The sequence below is a fragment of the Hypanus sabinus genome, chromosome 13 (genome assembly GCF_030144855.1).
Source record: "Hypanus sabinus isolate sHypSab1 chromosome 13, sHypSab1.hap1, whole genome shotgun sequence".
Classification (NCBI taxonomy): Eukaryota; Metazoa; Chordata; class Chondrichthyes; order Myliobatiformes; family Dasyatidae; genus Hypanus; species Hypanus sabinus.
Window position 1 is genome coordinate 102,049,698 of NC_082718.1, and position 19,834 is coordinate 102,069,531.

General features: G+C 44.0%; 1 protein-coding gene across 1 annotated transcript in view; it reads left to right on the forward strand.

The window, feature by feature from the left end:
• The first annotated feature begins 9,766 nt into the window (after nt 1-9,766).
• The window catches only part of nos1 (nitric oxide synthase 1 (neuronal)), a 94,856-nt gene continuing 84,788 nt past the window's right edge, over nt 9,767-19,834 (forward strand). The window contains exon 1 of the mRNA XM_059986940.1: nt 9,767-10,040. The gene's annotated coding sequence lies outside the window, so the exon portion shown is untranslated. The remainder of the gene's footprint in view (nt 10,041-19,834) is intronic.

The following is a 19,834-nucleotide window of genomic DNA, read 5'->3' on the forward strand; positions in this document are numbered from 1 at the left end:
CAATTAAAGACGTCTGTGTAACATTTTTAAGTAGAACACATTTTATAAATGCAAGGAATGTCAAGTCATTGCAATACACTTTGTAACCAAAATGTACATTATTTTTCAACTATTCACAATTGTACTGTAGATTTGTGCTGTAAAGTTATGCAAATGACATATCAATATAATATTAGGAAATTTTATTCATCAGGCGTCTTTTATGCCCTTTTTGGGCATAATATTTTCAACAAAAATCATTTAAGTTGTACTTCTTGGAATGGTGCAACTTATTACATACAGTTGAGAGGACCAAATTGGATTGGGATTATTACATCAAGTGAAAGATAACAATTTCTATTCGCAATACTGCTCATAGCTAAAGTCGTTCCATTGGGGTAATTCTGAGCCTTCTACAGAGATGCACCACCCTGCAAAATGCTGCCGCTGTTGAAAATTTAAAAAAATTTAAAAACCGGAAAATGCTGGGGGTACTCAGCAGGTCAGTCAGCATCAGTGGAGGGAGAAACAGGGTTAATACTTTTAAGTCTAACACTGTTCTGGCAGAGAGTCTGAAGGAGACCTTACTTCAGAGTGTCCTATGATGTGAAACATAAACTGCTCTGTCTCTAGCAATGCAACCTGACCAGCTGAGTATCCCCCGCATTTTCCCCGAATTTCATATACTACTCAGCTAAAGAGAAACATATCCGTCAAAAGTAAACGAAGTGAGCGAGGGACCTCATCCAGCGCGGTACTCTGGTAAGCTTTGTAAACGGGCCGGGGGCTGGGGGTGCTGTTGGACGGATCTGTGCTCACGATCACTTAGAACATTACTCTATTGCCAGGGGATTATAGAGTGAAGCCACTCTGGATCGATCTGACGGTGGTCAGTCCATATTTTGGACAGAAGTTGTTGCCCCTGATTTTCCTGAACTGAATGTTCAGCTCTGCGGGGTTTTGCCTCCCCTGTGAGTGCGACCAAGTTGTATCAGTTTCCTAGCCGCTCATCAACTCGGTACAACTATTGCTCCAATGTAGAGCCAGAACATCGTTATTAAGAAAACTATTTAACGTTACCAAGCAACAGCCTCGCCACTCTACACGGCACACTGGAACAGGTTACAGTCCTTTGAAGATTCAACTCATAAAAAATCCGTTCCTTCGATGTGTGAAATCTCATTCAGAACTCGCCTCAACATTTAGTATTTCGTAAATACAGTCGACATAGTCCCAAATGAGGTAGTGGTATTTCTGTCAAATCACAAAATAGTCCCGGGACCAATTCATTAACATTCTGTCTCAGAGTTATGGGATAGTGTCTTGTATACAGCACCCTGGGAGATACATGTTTATCTGAAGAATGTTTGATGTATCAGTAGAAACATCCCTATCTATCTATCTATCAATCAATCAATCAATTTCCCCCTCTTTCACTTTCTCTATCCTCTCTCTCTCAGTCTCTTTCTCTCCCAATCTCTCTCTCTTTCTCTCTCTGTCTCCGTTTCTCTCAGCTCCCTCTCCCTCGCCCTCTCTTTCCTTCCCTTTGTGAAGACCTAGAACACATTTAGTATTGGATCAGGCCCTTCTGCCCGTCATATCGCGTCGACCACAATCCAAGTAATCCTATCTCCCTGCACATGGTGTGTATGTCTCTTCACCATGTCTATTCATGTGTCTGCCCACGTTCCCCCCACACGTTGCTGTCGCATCTTCTTCATTCGCGTCATTGGAGGAAAAGTTCGGTTCTGGGATCAAAACTGGGACAGTTTTCGGTGAGTACAGACCCTGAAAGTTCAAGCACACCACGAGGTCACTCTTAAGCAGAGCCACTGAACAACCAGCCGGATCTGATAGAGACCAGCGATCTGGAACAGAAGTTGTCAGTGAAAAGGAAAGGCCATGCTGTGATTATTCATACTCCAATTTCCGCTAAGGATACCGCCTGGCTCGGCTGTGCTGTCGTTACGCTCCGCTCGGTTACCGTGCCTCTGCTTGAGCCCACTGCCTTCAAGAGGGCGCCGAGCTTAAACACTGAAGGTTTAATAATTTCACACAGCGCACCTTCCCAACACAGCTGTAACTGCCAGCCGCTCGTTCACCTTGCCTGTGTTCACTTGAACTCATCGACCGGCCAATATCTTTCTAACTCAGTACTATGCCAGTGTCCGTCTGTGGCTATTGTCTAAAAGCCTCCACATTATGCAGTGTTGGATCGCTACGAACGCTCTGCTTTGCCCCAATACCAGCAACATGTAGTTCTCAGTCTGTCTTGTGTGATGTCAGGGAAAACAGAGCGAGGTCGATGCTTTATTGAATCCCAACGAATTCATGTCTGGACGTATAAACACTTTTATCTAGTCTCGTATTCATTAAATCACGATGACTGAAGGATCCCATACTTTTCAATGGTTTGGGCTCCAACTACTCGGTGTCTGAGAAATTATTTATTTTGTGCTTATTCACCCTGGCCCCCAACACCTGACATAATCTTTCTCACCATCAGTTCCGTCCCACAGCATCCCCCAGAAACAAACAGGCGTAAATGCGTAAAGGTTTTAATATTGGTCATTATAACTGATCACGTTGGGGATTTAAGGCCTGCCATGCTGTTTCAGATTTGGTTGAACTTTGGTAGCTGCCTGAAGCATAATTGAACCACGTTCGCGAGGGATTCTGCAGATGCTGGAAATCTTGAGCAACGCACAGTAAATGCTGGATGAATTCAACAGGTCAAGCAGCATCTATGGTGGGACGTTTCGAGCCGAAATCAAGAAAGGGATTGTTTATTCCCCTGGACAAATGCTACCTGACCTGCTGAGTTCCTTCAGCATTTTGGGAGTATTGATCCACGTTGCATCCGATTCTTGTTGAACGCAGAGTTCAGGGGCAGTCTACTTGTCCCGACCGTCCTAAATGTCTTGGCGCTCTAGCTTTTCTTCTTCCCCTCCCCCGATGCCTTCCCCTTCAGTATCTTTGCGGTATTCACTTTATCCATGTCGCTGGACATCCGCTACTGACACTCTAGTCCGAGTTCTGTCCTGGGCGGAAGTTGACAGGACTAAAATACTAAAGGATGCGCTCAAAGTTTCCCTGAAGGAGGGCAACACCCCGCGCTGACTCCTGGGCATTTCTGACCCATAACTTGGCAGAGCAGAGGGGCATCGTTCCAGATGGTATTGAAAAGCCCGAGGCCATGGCCAATGCACTGGGGGCGCATTTAACACGCGCGTGATGACGGAAAGAGGAAACGGCCTCACAATCTAACCACTTCTCCAACTACCCACTTTGCCATTTGGGAAAGATGGTGTGTTTCTCACATCGGCCTCGTTAACCACCTCAGAAACCAATGAACTGGACTAGAAGCAGATCATCTTCTATCGGGGGAGGGGTGGGGGTGAATGCCCAAGGGGTTTTCGGTAAAGAATTGTATTCTAACCACTCTAGGAATTAATGCTTTCTATTGGATCAACCCACGGCTTTCTAATCAATCACTTCGTGGTTTTAAAGGCTGTCATGGAGCTATTAAAACGGTAAAAGTACACAATACTTTAACAAAACAATAAAAAGAGAAACCGGACATTAGAAAAAAGCATCCTCCACCTTTTTTTATTAGAACTAAATTCTAACAAGTGCTCACTGCGAGAAACTGCATAGAAGCAAAACTTAATTCACAAGTAGCTTGTAGAAAAAGTAAGCTTTTATTGCACGACGTGAGTGCAGATTTCAGATCAGCAGCGACCCACCTCTTTTACCAGTCGATACTTAACTACGAGCCTGGAATACTTCTGCGATAATGCGGCCCACCCGCTGTCTATCCCTCTAAAATAGCCGGCCCTGGTTTGCGACAGAAACTCCGGATGTGTTCCTTTTGTCGATTTCACTGAAGGACTTAACACATAACGGATTATGTACAATATTTAAATTGAATTGAATTGTAAATGTACGTAAAGTTAATACAATGATTAACTTCAACTCCAGAAGTGAATGGGGCAGCTTTCTGGGTTAGTTTGTGTCCGTGCCGACTTCCATTCGCCTTTTCATATTTTAGTTTGCACACCGCCCCTCCCTGTGTGTCTCTCGGAAAAGTCCAGGTAGGCTTTGAAACTGGTATTCTTGTCCATTTCACGGACTAGAACGTATCGATAGAGCACTGTGTAGTTGCTTTCGTGTCCTGTCAAAGCAGACGGGATTGAGTTTGGACCGCGACCGAGATGGGCCGCTGTTTGAGGCGGTCGGTGGGTACGATGGGCGCTGAGTTTGGTTTTGTTTGGTCGAAGACCCACTCGTCATTGGAAGGAGATCTGCAACAGCAATTTTATAATCGACAGCAGGAAGTTAAAAACAAAGGAAGTAAAAATCAAATATCTAATCTTACGTTTTTACAATGAATATAGCTTCTGGGAATGGCAGTATTTGCAATGCTTTTTAAAAAATAACAGCGAACATTAAACTAAAGAACACTTAGGATGCCCAATCCTGTCAACATCACTTTGAAAAATGCTGTAAGGTCATGTTACAATGAGAATACTTTGCTTTCGACATTATGAAATTTAAAGTCATAATGATTCGTGATCACCGCCTCTCACAAAGACTTCTGTTGCACATAAGATATTCTCTCGTCTTCCGTCAACCGTTTTTTCAGGGACGAAGAGGCAACGTATTGATGTAATGTGTTAATATTTATAACGTCGTTCGTTGTCAAAGATCCGTGACTTTTTAGACGCGCGGATTCTATAATCAGGGTTATATTGTTTCACTCTCCTCATATAAGAAACTGGTTGGCCATCCAAATTAATTCGTTTAGTGATGACAGGGGACGAGAGTCACATTAAATAATGCCTCCCCTCGACCCACGGCACTGGATGGACTTGCAACATATTAATGCTGCTTCCACGTTGTCGGGATAGACAGAGAGGGAGAGAGCTTGGAGCGTATCACCAGCGGGGATCGGGGTGAATTGTCTGCCGGAGCAGGCAAGGCGAATTAACTGCACAAGGAAGCCAGAACCGACATCGCTGAACCCAACGGTGGAACTAGGTAGGTGGCTAATACTTACCTGGTTTATTACTGAGCATAAGGCAGTGGCGGCACTGGATCTTGTTTCCAGTTTTCGGTGCCTTGGCTAGACAGTGAGGAGAGCGAGGAAAGGATTTAATCCGGATAGATAACAGCTCTTGGCGCTTCTTGTGAGCGTGTCTTTTGCCTTGGCAACAGAAGGTTTGGGACAGGGCAGAACCGCCGATCTTCGGAATGGGGTCGTTTGCTCATTTCACCGAGCGGGATGGAGTTTTTGCGGCAGTTAATCCGAGCACCTGTAGTACGTTCGGGTCACTCTACGGGAATGCGTTAAGATCCTGCTTGGGAGATCAAGCAAGACGACCATCTCGAATCATAAAGAGGAGTTTGAAACGGTGAGTTTAGAGACATCTTAGTTTGAAAGAGCAAAGTGGAAGAGCTTTCCAACTATGCAAAATAATTGTTGAATCATGGCATCCGCAGATGGTCAGCCTTATGTAATATTAGACATTTATAACTCTCGAAACTTGGTCAGCATCTTTCCATTTCATCTCCTTACTTTATTGGGATGTTTATCGTGGTGCCGCTAATCCGAATTTGCGAACTCACCTTCCTTTGGCGTGCTGGCTAATTTGTACCCGCAGGCAGTACTAGGTGAGCGGAGATGAACTTCACTGCTAGCGAAGATTCGTCTTTACAAGCGTACGAATCTTCACAGACAGATGAAAGAGTGGTGGGTGGGCGGAGGAAGGCTGGCGGGACCTCCGCTTCCTTCGTAACCGAGCACCGTGCGGAACTTTCACGGGTTTTAGGTTGGGGGGACGACTTGTTAAATAAAACTCAATCTTTATGAAACCTGCTGGTCTAAACGGGGGAACAGACCAACGTTCCGTATCAGCAATCTCTTTTGTCAACCATCTGCATTTATGAAATGGCTCTCATATTAAACTTCACAGCACCAGGCTAGACACAAGTTGGCACTACATCACACCAGGACAGTTTTGATCAAATAAAGCGGATACGGGAAGTACCTTAAAAAGAGGGAAGTGCTAAAGACTAAGAAATTTAGAGATCACATTACAGACGACTTGGAAGCGTCGCCAGTGATGATCAATACAGGGAAGTGTAGCGATGCAGCGAAACGGGGCTGCGGATGGGTATTGCGGGGCGACTGGCGTCGACAAAGCCACTGGGAGATTTGAACGCCAGCGTGAGGATTTTAAGTGTAAAAGTTTACCTAGTCGGTGAAAGGTAATGGATGACACGTGTTAGTGTGTGTATCGTTGCTATTTATTCCCAGCAGGGGTTCCCACTCTTTTTTGTGCTGTGGAGACTTGCCATTAACCGAGGGGTTTGAGGACCCCAGGTTGGGAAACCCTGAATCCCAGTGTCACCGAGTATCTCGCAAAAAGAAGTGTTCTTCCCAGTCAGTGGGTTTACTCAGAATGGAAAACAGAACTGCAGATGCTGAAAATCCGTTATATTCCCAGGGAATACTGGAATCACTCGGCGGGTCGGCAGCTTCCGTGGAGAAAGATACGGAGTCAATGTTTCAAGCCGGAGAACACTCAGACCAAAAGTTTCCGACCTGAAACTTTGCCTGTGTTTCTCTCTCCACAGGCGCGAACGGACTCCTTCAGATTTGCCGGCATGTTTCAGTCTTTGTGCCCGCAACGCCAAGAGTGAATGAATTGGGTTAGATTGCACAGGGTTGTGTGTCGTCAGATTGAAAATGATTTGACTTAAAATATGAAATCTATCTTTCACAATTGTCCAGCTTAAACAAAAGAAAATATGCGGGCGCTGGAAATCTGAGCGACGCACACACAACGTGCTGGAGGAACTCAGCAGGCCAGGCAGGATCTAGGAAAAGAGTACAGTCGACGTTTCGGCCCGTAACCCTTCGGCAGGACTGGAGAAAAAAAAGCTGAGGAGTAGATTTTAAAGATGGCGGGAGGGGAGAGAGAAGCACAAGGTGATGGGTGAAACCTGGGGAGGGGTGGGGGGAATGAAGTGAAGAGCTGAGAAGTTGTTTGATGAAAGAGGCAGAAGGCCGTGGAAGAAAGAAAAGCGGGTTGGAGGACCAGAGGAAGGCGATGAGGTGGGGCATTACGGGAAGTTTGAGAAATCGATGTCCATGCCAAGAGGTTGGAGGCTACCCAAACGGAATAAAAGGTGTTGTTCCTCCAACATAAGTGTGGCCTCATCACAACAATAGAGGGAGCCATGGATGGACATATCGGAATGGAATGGAAAGTGGAATTAAAATGGGTGGCCACTGGGAGATCCCGCTTTTTCTAGCGGACGGAGCATAGATGCTCGGCAAAATGGTTTCTCAGTCTTAGTCGGGTCCACAGATATACAGGAGGCCGCACCGAGCACAGTATATGAAGCCTACTGACCCGCAGGGCTCCGACCTCCGTCGCCTCACCTGGAAGGACTGTCTCGGCCCTGGATAGTAGTGAAGGAGGAGGTGTAGGGGCAGGTGTAGCACTTGCTCCGCTTGCAAGGCTGGGTGCCAGGAGGGAGATCGGTGGGTAGGGACAAGGGAGTCGTTTAGGCAGCGATCCCTGCGGAAAGCAGGAAGTGGGGGGGAGGGAAAGATGTGCTTGGTGGTGGGACCCCGTTGGAGATGGCGGAAGTTTTAGAGAATTCTGTGCTGGACGCGGAGGCCGGTGGGGTAGTGGGTGAGGATGGGCTAAGAGCAGACGTGCGTGAAATAGAAGAGAAGCGGTTGAGGGCAGCGTTGATGATGGAGGAAGGGAAGTCCCTTTTTTTGAAAAAGGAGGACATCTCCTTCGTTCTAGAATGAAAAGCTTCTTGAGAGCAGATGCGGCGGTGACGGAGGAACTGAGGGAAGTGGATGGCGCTTTCACAGGAAACAGGATGGGACCAGGAATAGTCCAAATTGCTGTGAAAGTCCGTGGGTTTATACTAGATACGGGGGGGGGGGGGGGATCAGCTGTCTCCGGAGATAGAGTCAGTGAGATCGAAAAAAGGGAAGGAGGTGTCGGAAATGGACCAAGTAAATTTGAGGGCAGGATTGGAGTTGGAGGCGAAGTGGATGTTGTCGACGAGTTTAGCAAGGGTGCAGCAAGCGGCACCAATGTCGTCGTTAGGAACAGTGTGGGACGGTCAAAGTAGACTGCTCCACGTAGCCGACAAGCAGGCAGGTACAGCTGGGACCCATGCGGGTGTCTTTTGTTTGAAGGAAGTGGGGGAGCCAAAGGAGAAATTATTTAAACTGCGGACAAGTTCCGCTAGGCGGGGGAGAGTGGTGATGGAGGGGGACTGGTTGGGTCTGGTGTTCAGAAAGAAACGGAGAGCTTTGAGGCCTTCCTGGTGGGGGATGGAGGTGTTTAGGGGCTGGAAGTCCATAGTAAAACTAAGATGGTGGGGGCATGGAACTTGGAATCATTGAAAAGACCCAGAGGGTGTGAAGTGTCACGGATGTAATTAGAAAGGGACTGGACCAGGGTGTTAAAACAAATCAAATAATGCCGATAAAAGTTCAGTGGGGGTAGGAACAAGCTGAAACGATGGGTTTACCTGGGCAAGCGGATTTGAGGATCTTGGGTAGGAGGTAGAAACGAAAGGTGCGGGGTGCGGGAACTATGAGGCTTAAAGGGTGAACCGAACTGGAACAGCAAGGGTTTAAGGTCGGCGGATCGGAAAGTAGATCACATTTATTGTAGAGAAGCGATGTTAATGTCTGAGACTGTTTTCTGACTTTCTGAAGGGCCAACCAGTCTCCTTCAGAAACTGGCCAAGTTTACGCCTTTTTCCAACATTAAATTTCCTTGGGTTCATATTGTCTAGTGTTTGTATTTCACTTGGCACAGTTAGATAGTTTACATGCCCAAGCCTTGAACAATACTCGGACGAGACTTCCTGAATTGTCGCGAACTGGGATAAACTACTGGGGTGCCACTGTAGTGTAGTCACGAGTTTTCAAAAGATTGGCGGATGCTACATTACTGCCTGAAGAAATAAATTGCGGAATACTGTAACTAACAATGTCTCTATCAGTGTGCGGAATTACTGTATTTCCTTTGTTACGTATTCAGGCAACAATAAATATATGAGTTCGGCAAGGGTTTCTTATAATAAAACAACACGTTTATTAAACACAGAACACAAACCCCCCAAAAGTAAACAAACACTACCGTAACCGGAAACAGCTGCTGAGCGGCTGTTCAAACAGTTCGTAAAGTGATATTCCAAAACAGTTCTTAAAGTGATATTGCCAGAAGTTCGATATGCTCACAGTCCATTTAAAAGGAGAGACTTTACAGGACGATTTAAGTTCTCTTTCACGTCGTTTGCTTCGATTCCCGACGTCGTAATTCCCACGAAGAATTTACGAAACAGAACGGCTTAAAGGCACTGACCTTTCCTTCTCCACTACCTTCAATCCTTTCTAGGTAAACCTAGGGATTAGCACGAAGATAGTCAACGAAATCCTTCCAAATAAGGATCAAACAAAGGTCGCCCCCGTTTCACCGTAGAAAGCGATTCTCCTCGATCTTTAACTTCCAACCTTGAATCTTCACTCTCCTTTAATTCTCAAACTAACAGAATCATAAAGAACCTGTTGGCATTAACCTTTTAAACTTTAGGCATTAAATAAAAACTTCATCCTTCAACTAAACTGCGTCATCACTTCAAACACGCAGTGGCATGAAGTCAACTTGGCAAATCCAGCCACGAACTGCCCCTCCTCACAGGGTGGGGTCTACCTTTTGTAACCTGTAAAAAAAACCCGTCACATGATCTCTACTGGCGGGAAAATGACGTCATTCCACCATCACAAGACCATCACCTCAAGTCCAGTACAGCTTCAACCCCAGTCACATGACAAGGGCACCACTGTCATGTGTCACGAGTACGTAACACCTTTCCTTGGAACTCACTGCAACTGAGTTGTAAATGTTGGACCTGCATACGTGTAATTTGGTATTACTAATCAAATAAAACCAGAAACTCCGTAAATACCCGGACGGGCCCTTTAGACACCATTCGTACGAGAGGCACAGAGAAAGGTAAGTTTTCCAATCGATGGCAGCATTTCATCTGCACCAGGTCGAAACCTGTTCCTCGCTGCAGGGATACTGCCTAGCACGCAGAGTATTTCCAACAGTGCTTAATTTTTATTTCAGTTTCCAGCGAAAGTTGATTCTTGCTTTCTCGTTCACTGCTGGTGTTATTTCACCATGTGAACTTGTACTCCGATTTGTCTGTGTAAGGTTACTGGGAAGAAGCGTCCTCCCTTCTTGAGTGAACTCCCATTCGAAGATCAACAAAGGACTGCAAACGCTCTGAAAAACTTTTTGCGAAGTCGGCAATCAATTTCTTAACCGAACTAAGTAAAATTTTCAAGAGTTCCGGTAGTCAAAATAATGTTTCTACATGAGTCACGTTTTCACGTTGGAATTCGACGGACAAAAGAGAAATCACAGAGCAGAAATATATTTCAAAGCTAAGACAAGTTTCATTCAATTGTTAAAGTTAAAACCTTTCTGTTTGCTTGAGAATTGTCACCTTCTCTGTTATTGCGCGCCCTAGTGGTGGCGCGCCGCGTCTGCGTCTGAATAGCCTGAAGGGTGGGAGAGTACTCTCAAACAGATGTTACGGAAAGTCGAGTTTATTAGCCACGCATAGGATGAAATATAGGTGCAATAAAAAATCTTGCTTACAGCACCATGATAAATACGACAGTAAAACACAGAACATCAATTATACAAAACAGTGAAGAAAATAAACCTGCAAAACAAGGCATCGGCACAAAAAACACAATATAGAAGGCAATTCCATGCAGTGAAATGTACCGCAAAGTCCCTTGCTAGTCTTATCCAAGAACTTAATAGTTATAAGGAAACTGACTGTTCCTGAACCCAGTGGAGTTGGACTGAAGTTTTTCTTTAGGTTTTTAGTATTTTATTTGAGTGAAAAAATACAATTTGTACTGTTTAATAATTCCTTCTCAAAATATTCCCTTTGAGCATTTAAAAAAATTTCCTGTGCATCTCTTTCTTTCGGTGTTGATTGAAAATTAGAGCTGATATTAGTGATTAATATGGAAGTGCATGTTTATGGTCTGTTACCTCTGCTTAAGCTTGCAGTCAGTGTGTGCTGATAACATTAGGGCAATGAAGTACAACATTTATTTTGTGGAGAGGTTAAGGGTGACGTTCTCAGTAGCTTGGAATGTTCCGCAGGTCAACTCCGGTGCTGCTTTGTAAGGAGTCTCTGTATGTCCTGGAATGCATGGGTGTTCCAGTTTCATCCCACAGTCCTAAGAACTACTGGGTAGGGTAATCGGTAACTTTAAATTGTCGGGTGATTAGATTAGAGTTAATTGGGGTTGTGGGTTTGCTGGGAGTGTGTGTCTCAAGAGCCAAAAAGGCCTAATCAGCATCGTATCGTTAAATAAATAAAATCCCAACTAATGAACTCTTCTCAGGCTTCCAACCAGGTACAGGTATTGATTTTAACCAACATTTCGATGACAAACTCCGCCATCTTCATCAGGGTTGATGCCTGGGTATGTCAAGTCCAGTGGTATTTATTCCCTAATCATCCATCCCTCCTGATTGGTTAGTCCTTATCCAATCAGGCTTTCACTGTCCCGCCTTGTTTAAAATCGAATTCTCGTTCTTACTTAGAGCAAGACCTTAATCTTCATTAAAATTCTTTTTCTCTAGTTTTATTTCAATGGTTTCCTTCACCAAATGGTCCCAAAAGTCATTGACATAGCACAGTAGTTTTGTGCCATCAAAGTCAATCTTATGGCCATTGCAAATGCACTGTTCTGCTGCTGCCAATTTCTTCAGGTAACCCAAACAGATACACCTCCTGTACTCCTTGAAGCAAGTTTCCACTGTGCACCCCATCTGGCCGATTTACATTGCCCGGTATTCCCAGGGAATCCTGTAAACACCAGCTGTCCTGAGTCCCAGGTCATCTTTGACCCACGTAAATTGTGATTTGAGCTTCCTTGTGGGTTTGTGGATGATATTAATCTGGCATTTCTTCGGGATCCTGGCGATCCTTTCAAAAAAAAACATGGAAATATGGGGAAGACAGGTGGTGGCAATGATTTTCCCCTCACTGTTTTTGACTGGTCTTGACCAAGTATGAATATGCTTAGCCATGTTTAAAGATACAAATGGTCAGTTCCTTATGCTCTACTGTTAGCCCCTCACTACCCCTCACAACTCTGCACTACCCTCTCACCACCACTTGCTATCCTATTATAGCCCCTCTCTGCCATCTCACATGCCCCACTTAATGCCCATTGACTGTATCGTTGCAGCCTCATCGAAACCCCTCACTATCTCTTTACAATCATGCTGCCCATTTGCTACTCCCCTCATGGACTCTTTACTTGTTTCCTTCCCACTCCACTTCCTGTTCACTCACTGCTCCATCTGTCCAGTTACCAAAAGAATCTTCCACATGCTGTCCATTTTGAAAAGGAAAAAAGTTTAGCTTTATTTTTGGATGTTTTTTTTTCTCCACCATTGGCCACGGAATGTATGACGTCCTATCATAAGGAACTGAGGTGCAGTTTATTTATTTATTGAGGTACAGCATGGAATGGTCCCTTCCAGCAATCCCCCACTGAACCCCAACCCAAGCATGGACCAATTTACTGAGACTGATTAACCTAACGACCAGTACTTCTTTGGACTGTGGGAAGAAACCAGAACACCTGGAGAAAACCCTTACAGTACAGGGAGAACGTATAAACCCTTTACAGACAGCAGTAGGAGACACAAGTGCAAAATATTTACAGTGTGCCAAGTGCAGCTTCAGCTGTGCCAGGAGGTCAGAGATTTGGCAAGTATGCAGACTGGCAAGGGAATGAGGTCATTCTGGAATCTCGTGAAGCTGATGCCTCACATCTCTAGTCACCCAGATTCAATTCTGACCTCTGGTCTTGTCTGTATGGAATTGGCATGTTCTCCCTGTGATTGCATGAGATTCTTTAGGTACTCCAGCTTCCTCCCACATCCCGAAGAGATGTGGGTTAGTGGATTAATTAGCTACTGCAAATTGCCCCTAGTCTGCAGTTGAACATAAAGCACAAAACAGTACAACACTGGACAGGCCATTTAGACCACACGTTGTGCTGATCTTGATTCTGATTTATAGTAAATATCCTCTTCCTGTGCCTCGTCCATATCCTCCCACTCCCTTCAGATTCATGTGCCTATCTAAAAGCCTCTTAAACTCCACCACTTCACTACTACCCCTGATAACCCTTTACAGGCATCTACCATTCTCCGCATATAAAACTTGCCCCTCACAACACTTTTAAACATTCTCCCTCTAACCTTAAAAAAATATTAATTGGTGCTCACATTTCCACTCTGGGGAGAAGATTCTGGCTGCCTATCTATGCCTCTCATTATTTAAAAAAAACTATCAGGTCTCTCCTCGACCCTTGGCACTCTATGGAGTGTCAAGTTCTTCCAACATTTTCCCACGGCACACAGCCTCTAATCTAAGCAGCATCCTGGTAATCTTCTTCTATGTCCCCTCCATGCTCTCCATATCCTTCCTATAATGGGATGACAAAAACTGCTAGCAATACTTCAGATGTGGTCGGACTAAAGTTTTGTACAACTGCAGCGTGGGTTCCTCTCTCTCATCCTCAACACCCGTACCAATGAAGGCAAGCATGCCCAACGCCTTCTTTATCTCTTATCTACTTGCATAGCCTCTTTCAGTTAGCTATGGAACAGTGGCCCTGGACCACATGATCTGTCTGCTAGGTCTTAATAGGTCTACTATTAACTATATGCTTTCTCCATTCACTTGAGTCCCCAAAGTGCAATACCTCACACCTGCCTGGATTAAACTCCGTCTTCCACTTTTCTATGCATGTTGGTGATGGGTCTGTATCCCATTGTATTCTTTGACGGTCCTTTACACTGTCCACACCTCCGCCACAACTGATGTTATCCACAGACTGCTAATCCACCCACTTAGGTTTTCGTCTAAATCATTGACATGTATCACAAATAACAAAGGTTCCCGTACTGATCCACAGTGGTTGCAGACCTCCAGCCAGGATAACAGCTTCCATCTCTGCTCTCTGTCTTCTATTGGCAAACCAGTTCTAGGTCCAAACTTACAATTCACCTTGGATCCCATATATCTTTATCTTCTGAATCTGTTCCAACCAGGGATCGTTTTATAAGAAAAGTTTTTTTTTTGCCGGTTAGAATGTGAACATTATTTTTCTCAATGGCATGTGGCGGATCTGCGTTGTTTTCCTTTTAAATCTAATTGTTTGTCTTTGGACAATCTCTGGGTTTTCACTTTGTTTTCGGGTGTCTCGTTTGGGATCATGGGGACTGTTAATCTCTTTGTATTTATCATTTGTCCCTAATTTAGGATAATTCAATTAGCACTTTATTTTAGGAATTGCTACGTGCTCTAGGGTGTATTTCGGGAGGAGGGGGCATGCGAACCTCAATCTGTTGGGTCATTGTGGTGCCTTATTGGATGAAACTCAGACTGAGTTCCTCTGTGTATCAGAAGTAATTTCAGTTTGCCTGAGCTCTTGTTAATTTCTGTAATAAATATTAAGTTTTATTTTAATTGCTGGAGTCTCTGTGTTTCCGGCATTTGAGTTCACTAGTGACCTTTAGAGTACAACCCAAACAAAAAATGAACCCATCGGCATTCGACATGCGACCTGATCTGGCAAAGCAGAGTTCCAAGGCCAGTTGGCACAAGCGGCAGCTACAGGGAATGGCCACGGTTCTCTTTGCCACCGAGGAAAACATTAAAAGCCCACGGATCAGTTGCGCCACGACCTCGGAGGGAGAGTGCCGATCGCTCACTCAGTCTGCCAACCCCGGAACACTTCGGCGGGAGTCGTTTCGTTTATAACCCGGTGATTCTGCACAAGTTTCCCACCGAACGAAGATTGTCCTCCTCACCGGTGAAGCTCTGGAATGGGAGAGAGAGAGAGAGAGAGAGAACCCTGAATGCTCCTTTATTGGTCCATTTATCAGCATCCTGAAGAGAGTGTTTATCATCCCATGGGTGGTCGGCTGGCGGCTGAGAGACTTCTTGGTATAAGACGGGGGTCAAGGAGCGTGGCTGACTATTCAGTCGAACTCTGAACTTTGGCTCCAGAGAGCGCATGGAATGGCGAAACTCTGTCGGCCATGTTCTACAGAGGGCTGAACGACAGTCTTAAAGATGATCTGGCAGCTCGAGTTCCTGTACCAGACGTTAATAAGTTAAGTGATTTAGCCATTCGTCTAGACACCCGTCGGTCAGAACGGCTGCGAGAATGGCGTCAGCTGTTCCCTGGCTTCCATCCTATCTACCGCCGCCCTCCACCAACCCTATAATTTCCTCCCACAGATCATTCGCCGACCTACTCTTTGGATGCCATGGAACCGATGCGTTCGGGCAGGACACGCCTCTCGGTTACTGAACACGACAGAAGGTCTAAAGAGAGACGTTGCTTTTAGAGTGGGAGACTGGGGCATTATCTGGCCATTTTCTCCAAGAGTCGGGAAACTCCAGGGAGCCGCCCAGTGAGGAGAGATCTGTGACAGTCCCTGGAGCTTCTCGTGGTTACATATCTCCTCTTGTTCGATGTGCAGTCGAACGGGAGTTTCCCATTTGTTGACTCGAGTTCAATGAGTGACTTGATAGGTTTAGGGGTGGCACGGTAAAGGGCCGTCTCTATCTCTAAGCTTGATCATCAGTGCCCTGGACGGTAAGCCTCCTGAGCCGGGAAAGGTTTCTTACATTTCTGGACCATTAGTTTTTCAGGTAGGGAATCACAATGAAAAACTAACATTCCGCTTGATTCATTCTACAGAGATCTCTCTTATTCTTGGGCATCCAGGGCTGTCTCAGCATGTCCCTGTGACTGACCAGTCTGGGGATTTATTACTGATTGGATCTCTAATTGCCAGAGTGTGGGCTTTTCACCAGTTTCCCAGAATCACAACAATGTGTCCCAAGCACAAATGGAGAATAAACTCTCAGCTCCTGTCACTTGGGATACTGAATCCCAAGTCAGATAAGCACTGGAGGGGAATAATCTAGAGAACCTTTACTGGATTCTTTCTGACTTCCCTTGGCATTTTCCGCCTTTAGTATGTATTTTGATTTTTTTTCCCCGCTTGGTCACAAGGAATCCCTTTGTTCCTGCGAAGACGTTTCCAACTCTGGGCCAGGCATTCGACGTTTCTTTCTGGACATCTGGTCTGCGTCGGTCGTGGGGATTTCTTCCACAGAGAGTCATGCTCTTCCATTGGTTAACTTTTTCTTCTAAAATGATAACTTCTTTTTTCTGGGTTGTGCTTTCATTTAAGTTTAGTGGTGAGTACTTCTTATCAGAATTTCATATGCTCGCATGAAGAGCTGAATCTTGTTTTCGTTGTTGGAAATATATCCTTGGATGTTTTATCTACTGTTATGTTATTTTTAAGCCTGTTATTTCTATTCCTCCTTCTGTCCTGTGCAGTGTTAATCTACGTGTGTTTGAGTGTACATTGTGTTTTCTAAAATTTGTCATTTCAGTTCCTATTTTCCTTTGTAAATTTTCCAGATTGGTTTTGGATCAAGATATTGTGCCAAAAGAATACATTACTGTGGGTATAGTGACAACGGTTATTTCCATTGTTTTATTTCTACTATTGAGTTCTGTTTGGCAGATTTTCTTAAGCCTCAAAGAAAATTCTGTCAAAAGTTTTCCCTTTATTGCAATATGATCTATTTTCTTTGCTTGTTGATATCCTAAATATTATATGTTTCATATTCATCCATCAGTTGTATTGTGTCCTGCTGCCCTGCTTTATATTCTAATAGCTCTGTTGCAGCTTTCTTTATGTTTATCAGCTTTTGATAGTTTTTTGTTCTGTACTTAACTAGTCCAAAGTTCATTTTTATATCTTTCAAAAATAGTTCTACTGTTTTGAATTAATTGCTTTAGCTTTACTGAGAAGGAGCATTTAATTTAAAATTGTTCATGTAAAGAAGATGTGTCAAGGTATAAGTCATTTGGTTTTTTTCTGATTTCATACCTTAATTTCAGTAAATTAGAGAGCAGGTTTAAAGCTACAGTATACGGAACCATTGTGGGCATAAGTGTTGTCCTGAAAATTGCCTCAATTTATTTTGATAACAATGGTTGTTCTCTTTCGGTTTTATAGTACCCAGCCCTTCATCAGATGTTGTAGGAATTTCACAAGTATTGGGTGTCGTTTATATATATATTAAGAACTTATGTTAACCATGAGTGTGGGACAGAATCAAATGCTTTTTGGTCATCAATATAACAACATGAGAGATTTCTGCTTTTCCTTAGGACTTGATTTAGAATAACAGAATCTATTGTCTGTTGTTCTTTACAATGTTTATGGAATACTTTCTGCTCTTCTGTAAGTATATTGTGGCTATCTAAGTGAGTGGTGATCAGTTGCGAGGTGCATAATGTTATAACTTTATATATCGTTTGTAAGCAAGTAATAGAACAATATTTTGATGGGTCATACGTGATTTGTTATTATGGTCATTATTATTTTTTCTTTTTTATTTGAACAGTTTGTTGTCTTCTGGCCACTGATTGTCTGCCTTGTTGGTGCAGTCTTTCATTGACTCTATTATGGTTATTGAATTTATTGATTATGCCTGCAGGAATATGAATCTCAGAGTTGGATACGGTGGCATGCATGTACTTAGAACTATAGAACATTACAGCACAGAAACAGGCCTTTTGGCCCTTCTTGGCTGTGCTGAACCATTTTTCTGCCTAGTCCCACTGACCTGCACCTGGACCATATCCCTCCATTCACCTCTCATCCATGTACCTGTCCAAGTTTTTCTTAAATGTTAAAAGTGAGCCAGCATTTACCACTTCATCTGGCAGCTCATTCCACACTCCCACCACTCTCTGTATGAAGAAACGTTCCCTTAAACTTTCCCCCCTTCACCCTTAACCCACGTCCTCTGGTTTTTTTCTCCCATAACCTCAGTGGAAAAAGCCTGCTTGCATTCATTCTATCTATACCCATCATAATTTTATATACCTCTATCAAATCTCCCGTTATTCTTCTACGCTCTAGGGAATAAAGTCCTAACCTATTCAACATTTCTCTGTAACTTAGTTTCTCAAGTCCCAGCAACATCCTGTAGTCTGGTGACCAAAACTGCACAAAATAATCCAAATTCGGCTTCACCAATGCCTTATACAACTCACCATAACATTCCAACTCTTATACTCAATACTTTGATTTATAAAGGCCAATGTACCAAAAGCTCTCTTTACTATCCTACCTACCTGTGATGCTACTTTTTGGGAATTTTGTATTTGTGTTCCCAGATCCCTCTGTTCTACTGCACTCCTCAGTGTCCTACCATTTACCTTGTATGTTCTACCTTGGTTTGACCTTCCGAAGTGCAATACCTCACACTTGTCTGTATTAAACTCCATCTGCCATTTTCAGCCCATTTTTCCAGCTGGTCCAAAGCCCTCTGCAAGCTTTGAAAACCTTCCTCACTGTCCACTACACCTCCAATCTTTGTATCTAAGGTCTTATTACTTGATAATAAGACCATAGACCATAAGAGATAGGAGCAGAATAGGGCCATTCAGCCCACCACGTCTGCTCTGCCATTTCATCATGACTGATCCATTTCCTCTCTCAACCCCATTCTCCTGGTTTTCCCTGTAACTTTTCATGGTCTGGCTAATCAAGAACTTATCAACATCCACCTTAAATATACCCAATGACTTGGCCTCCACAGCTGCCTATAGCAATGAATTCCATAGATTCACAACCCTCCAGCAAAATAAATTCCTCTTCATTTCTGTTTTAAATGGGCATTCCTCTATTCTGAGGCTGTGCCCTGTTATGTTTGTTCTGAATAAAGACAAAATTGGTGTGGGTTTATGTTAAATATTTTATTACTGAACTGCTGCTCAACACTGTATCCACACAACCAAGTCACCATTGGAGCTTCCAGTCCCAGGCAAATCCCTTGCATTGCCCACTGGGAACTGAAGTTCTTTATTATCCAGGCATTATAACACATCTTTCCCCTTGAAAGAAAAACAAATATAATACTATGTCTTCATAAACCTGCAAGGAACAATAATGCTTTCTAACAAAGATTTCTACATTCCCTAGCTGGTCTCTTTACTGTTTTCAAAGTGTCAACTGTTCAACATTTCAAAGCCAATTTTAATGAGCAAATACAGTCCCTTATCCACTCAACAACTTTCAATCAATATCTGAGGTGGTTTACTGGTCCTTTTTAGTCTGCTATTTGTTTCCACTGGTGCATTGCTTGCATTTTCTGTGTTGCTATTAATGTCTTTCTGAGGACTCTGATCAACATGTTCACTTTTAACATCTGCTGGCTTGCTTGGTGTACTGACAGATGATGCGTCACAGCTATGTGTTGGAGCCTGTGGTCACAGATCCATGCAGTTCCTTCTCAGTGGTGTCCCTCACTCTGTCAGGATCTGGTAGCAATGTGGAGTTACATCCTCTTGCACATATTCTTGCATGGGCCAAGTGCCAGAATCGTGGTCTCAGATTCACTCTTGATCTCCCGACTGCAGGACTAGTAGACTTTTCACAGTCTTGTCATTATTCTGTTTCTGTTTATCTTTTCCTTTCCCTTTAGCCATTTTGACCTTGTATGCTCATTTAGGTGTCAACAGGTGTTCATACACTGGGAGCTTAGCACATATGTGTTGACCCATCAGCATTTCAGCTGGTAAAAGGCCATTCCACAGTGGCGCACTTCTGTAAATCATTAGACTTTTGTGGAAATCTTCTCGTCCATC